The following is a 6,000-nucleotide window of genomic DNA, read 5'->3' on the forward strand; positions in this document are numbered from 1 at the left end:
AGGCCCACCTTGTTATATATGGGGTCCCTGTGATGCGGCCCATCAGATGTATTTGGGGCTCATGGGTCGAGGCCCAATATGATGTATATAAGGACCTTTTCAATGTGTGATTCCGCCATGATAAATGCATTGTATACCCGCACCGTCTACCCGTCTTGATGGCGTAGGGCCCGCTTGCTGCATGTGCTGGGCCTGCCTACACTGTACAGGTCCACCATGCTGTGTGTACTTCACCCACACCGTCCACTTGTGCGGCCCGCCTAGATGTTTGTATTTTGTATCCACCCCGTCCATAATGTTGGGATAGTGCTGGACAATGTTTGGTTGGCGCCGATTTACATGGATATGTTTGTACCAGTGCTAATCATCATACGTGGGCCATGGGTGTAGTGATACACATATTATACCTACAACTATTGAAATGATTTTTGGTGCGGCCCATATAAAGAGGCCCACCTTGATGTATTAGTGCGGCCCATTGCGACGTATTTCTGGCCGTATGTCGTGGCCTATTGTGATATGTTTCCGACCCATTTATTGAGGCCGACTTGAATTGCATGAGGCCCATTGGTGCGGCCCAATGATGCGACCCACCATGATGTGTATATTAGGCCCAATGGTAAGGCCCAATGTATCGACCCACCGTGATGTGTAGGCCCACGTGCTGTATGTGTAAGGCCCACCTGTGATGACTGTTTGAGGCCCACTTGTTGGATATTTGGGCCCACCTTATGTTTGACTCTATGTGGACCACTCCTTGGGAGCAATGTTGGTTAAATGTCCACATTGCTGGGCAGTGATGGTTAGATGTCCACATTGTTACCCTTCCTTAGGCCTTATCAGGCCCATTTTCATCATTCTCTTAGTGGGTTAACCCAAATAAGTGGGCCCCATTTACCATGGACGGATGGCTCCATGCTACCAGATTTGATATAACCATGGCCGAGGGCTGATCTTTATATTATGATTGATCAGATGTTCATCTATGGACCCAGTCTTGTCTATGTGACCGGTCGTCGGTGTTGATTATCGATGCTGATTGTCGGTGCTAATTATCGATGTAGATTATCGGTGTCGATTTGTCGAGGTCGATTGTATTGGCCGGTTCCGATTGTCGAGGCCGATTCTGAGTATCGAATTCGATTGCCAAGGCCGATTGTCGAGACCTACATGATGTATATGTGACCCGTAGTTGAGGGCCATTGTGATATGTATTAAGCCTATGATGCATGGTCCATTTGATGTATTCAAGACCCATGTGTAGGGCCCACATGTCCTGTGTTTGAGGCCCATGGGCAAGGCCCATTGTGATGTATTCATGACCCATGGGCAAGGCCCATTGTGATATGTATTAGACCCATGAGCAGGGTTCACCTGTTGTGTATATGTGGCCCTTGAGTAAGACCCATTGTGTTGTATATTAGGCCCTTGTGTGAGGCCGTGGGCCCATTATATGTTTGACTCTATGTAGGCCATTCCTTGGGGGCAATGTTGGTTAAATGTCCACATGGTCGAGGTCGATTATCGATGCTGGTTGTGGATACCGGTTATGAGTATGTGTTAGCATAGCATCATGATACATGCCCATGCGCATCATCTGCATGCTTGTTATGAGAGGTGGTTGATCATTGCATATGTCATTGAGCATGTTGTTATGAGACTCCCTGATAGGTGGAGGTTATCTCACATGAGCACGCGGTATGTGCAGGACTGATGCATGACTGGATTGTATGACTCATGCATCTTGCATTTGTGCCCTAGCAACATCAGGGCCATAACCTCCACAGATATATCGTGGTTGGCCAGATGGGACATCGAAAATGTTTGGTTCTAGCATACGGGCGCCATAGATGTCCCTGGGTGAAAATTCCTAAACCTCCGTGGCCAGGAGACGCCCCAACGTCGAGACCGAGTGGATACATGAGCGCCCGAGTGCCGAATACCAGGAGGCCGCGTCTCCCACTGTGTCGTGGTCGGTTGGGAGGGGGTGTGGCCTTACTCGCCCGAGGGTAGGGGCAATACTAGGCTGAGTTTGACCAGCTCGTGAATGGGTCCGCTATCGACGTGCCGGATAGGTATTGGCAGACTATTGGCAAGGCGGATAGTGAGGTTTCTTATGCTCACTTGGACTGTGCGGCTGGGAGAGCGGCAGTGCCATTTGGAGTGTACTAAACCCCGGTGATGATCCTAGAGATGAACTGTACTGATATGTGGATTTAGTGAGTAGGAGTTGCATACTCATTCATGCATTCATTCATTCACTATCCACTCGGGTTGGTGGTGCGCAACTATTTGTTACGAGTGCTTTCGCAATGGCCAGGATTTCGGTTGGGGCGCGCGACTAACCTGAGATCAGGAGTTTACCACATTGAGTCTAACTATCCAAATTTAGGTATGGGACTGGTTTGGATAGAAGTCCCTTGTGATGGACCCCATAGCCTGCGATACTACGTACCATCATCCCGACTTCACACTCCAGTATGGTCATTCCATTCGCACCGCATATTGCAGAGCATTCGCGGCATATGACATTTTGGGCTATTGCGTCTCTGCATTTATATGGTTTAGGTTCGACTGATGCTATTTGTGTTACTCATTAGGAATGTATATTGTATTGTATCCTCTGCATCTGATATTTAGCTATCTATGATTCCTCATTTGCATAGTAGTTCTATATTGCATATTCTGACATTGATTGACTAATGGACTTGTCCGTATTTTCGCTTACTCTGTTATCGTATGATCTTATCAATATTCCTGCTTACTCTGATAATTCATGATCTTATCAACATTTCTGCTTATTCCGATATTGTATGATTTATGGATTACCGGTATTTCTGGTCTTATATGATGATGTCATTATGTTGAATACTTGGCACTTACCTTGTACGCACTTACACCACCCTCTAAGCTTTCTATAAGCTTATGCACGATAGATGCGTGCAGGCGATGTTAGGTTGCAGCAATGTTGAGCTTGGAGCGTGCGGCGGTCTTCCGGAGCTTGGTTTTAATTATGTATTTCCTTTCAGCATTGTACCCAAATGATTATATTAGTGGATATGTGATGATGATGTTGCCTTTGTGAATTGGGTAATCTTGTGGTTATGCTTATTACGGGTTAAATGTATATACAAAAAAAAAAACCCTCCTTGTAGGACCCCAGGATCGAAATCTTGCGTATGAACGCTAGGAGCCGAGAATGGGGTATTACAGAGGCTGTCAGCACTGGATTCGACGATCGGGATTCCTGTAAATCCGATTTCCAGTTTTGGAGCGTGACAGAAGTTGGTATCAGAGCATAACTTGGGAATACCTGAAGATAACATCACATATCTGCTGATAGCTACCCCGCACTTTATGATTGTTGAGAACCTAGAATGGTTAGATCCCCGAGTTCGAATAACTTAGAGATTTTCTGATATAGCTCCCTTTCGTTGAGATTGTAAGGCTGCATAGTACACCAGTTTCAATCATTTCTCATTCGGGATCTAAGGTTCAGTAGAGTCACCGTAATGTTAATGAGGCGTCTTGGAAGCAAGAAGCTGAGATTCGTGGGTGTTATCCCCATCTCTTAGGTGTTGATTGTATTGTTATGGAGTGTTTTGATTATATATATAGTGATAGGTTTTCCCTCTCTTGGTAAGCTTTGTATTGGTTATAATTATGATTTGAATTTCGAGGACGAAATTCTTATTAGGAGGGGAGAGCTGTAAGACCCGTATTCTAGCCCGTACCGTCCCGTAGGCTTCCGTGGTCCTCCCGGTAGAATTTTGGCGACCCGCAATCTTTTATTGGCAGTTGCTCGCGACCCCGAGTGGTATCCCGTATTCCAGAGTCAGCTCGACCCGAGACCTATACCCTTACGACCGCGCAGTAGCTGCGATTCCGACGCTGCGTCTCGCTCGCCGAGGCGATACTCAGGCCAGGAAATGTGGGCCCGCGTTCGGTTCGAGAAAACACTGCGCGTCGCAATTTCCAAGAGAATCTCTAGCCTAAATGTCACATCAATCATTAATCAAGTCTAAGTACACAACCTTACTTAGCCATTCCCTTTTCACCAACAAGGCATGGCACCCATTTCTTTTTCACCCAAAAGTCAACATGCACCATCCCTCTCTCCCATCACCCATCTCTTTCTCACTCCTCTCTCTCTCTCATTCTCTCTCTCATTTTCCCAAGCATGGAACCGTCCATGGCATTCCATGGGAGAGAAACTAGTGTGGCCCCCTTCCTACCACTCAATCCAACCCTTGGATCATCATCTCAACCGTTGAAATTGTTCCCTTGGGGTTCTAGATTGCATAGGCAGAAGAAGGAATAGAAGATCAAAGGTGGGTGCTCATTTCTTTCTCCTTCTCATTTTTTTTGTGATTTGTGGCCCACTTGGATGAACCCCACCTTGAGGTATGTTTTATCCAAACCGTACAAGTCATGTGGACCCTATCTTATAGTGGTGGAAACACATAAATATCAAGTTGATTTAATTATGGTGGGCCACGTTCATGTGGGACCCACCCTGGTGACACGTGGGCCACCTACACGTGGGACCCACCATGATGATTGTGTTATATTCATACTGTCCAACATCCAGGGGACGCTGGACAGGGAGTGCTAACGTGGTGTGCGTTTACTGACATGGTGGTGTACTAACAAGCAAAGAGAGGAAGAAGAATAGTGTTTTAAGGTGGGCCGCTCATGCAGGCCCCACCTTGATGTATGTATAAAATCCATGCCGCCCATTTCACTTCTCAGCCCATTTTAGGCGTTGAGCCAAAATATGAGGCTGATCTGACAATCAAGCGGGCCATATCATAGGAAATAGTGGTATTACCATTGAAACTCACTTTGACCCTCCTATTCGCCAAAAACACATTGCATATTGGTATCATTTGGTCGATCATGGGCCGTAGAATACAATAGATGGGTCGGATCGATCTAAAGTGGGCCCTACCCCAGAAATCTATAAAATTCCTTATTTTTTTTAAAAAATAATAATTAGGCAGCAGCTGCTGCTACCGCCGCTGACACCGCCCAAGGACGCAGCACCAGCGTCCTGCGCAGGCGGGCGTACAAACGGACTGAGCCTCACGGCCCAGATGTGGGCCCCACCATGACGTGTTTCGAACATCAACACCGTGCATTGGGTGGGCCCTTGTGGCAGTGACACCCTTGTCAAAAATCAGCCGTATACGGAACTCAGGTGGGCCATACCATCTAAAATCATGTGAAAACATGCCTAAAAATATAAAATCATCTGGTGGGGCCTTCTTGAGTTTTGGATGTGATTGAAACTTGGTTTGGACCCCTAATTATATGGGACACCTATAATGGACGGAGTGGATCTGATTAATGTGGGTCCCACCTAGTATAAAAAAAGAAAAAAAAAATAAATATGCATGCATGTACATTGACGTCCAGACTCTCTGGACGTCCAACGTTAAGTAGGGAGGGTCCCACTGTCCCCAATGGTGGACCCTACCATGATGTATGTTCTACATCCATGCCATTCATTTAATAGGTCCCCTTTTTTGATACGTTGGTTCTAAAAATCAGTCATAAAAAGTTCTCTTATGGCCCACACCATCACCTTTCATGCGGTGGTATGTCAAGCCACATGGAATCAACTGCTGGGGTCCACATGCAGCTTGGATCCACCTGAAACTCGGTTTGGACCCTTAAATTGGTGGGACACACACAATGAGTGGGTTGGATTTGTGAACTACATCACGGTGGACCCCCAGGACCACATAACCATACCAAAAAATAAAATTTGGTGGACAAATAAATATTACAGTGGGCTAAAGGCCCACGTGACCTTATAAACTGGTTGTATGGTAAGTAAACATTGCAGTGGGCCCCTGGCCCATGCGACTTTATCAACAGATTGGATGCAAGTAAACATTCCAGTGGGTCCCATGATCGTGTGACCCTATCATCAGGTTGGGAGAAAAATAAATGCTGTAGTGGGCCCCATGTCTGTATGACCTTATCAACAAGTTG

Source organism: Magnolia sinica, chromosome 5 (assembly GCF_029962835.1).
Source record: "Magnolia sinica isolate HGM2019 chromosome 5, MsV1, whole genome shotgun sequence".
Classification (NCBI taxonomy): Eukaryota; Viridiplantae; Streptophyta; class Magnoliopsida; order Magnoliales; family Magnoliaceae; genus Magnolia; species Magnolia sinica.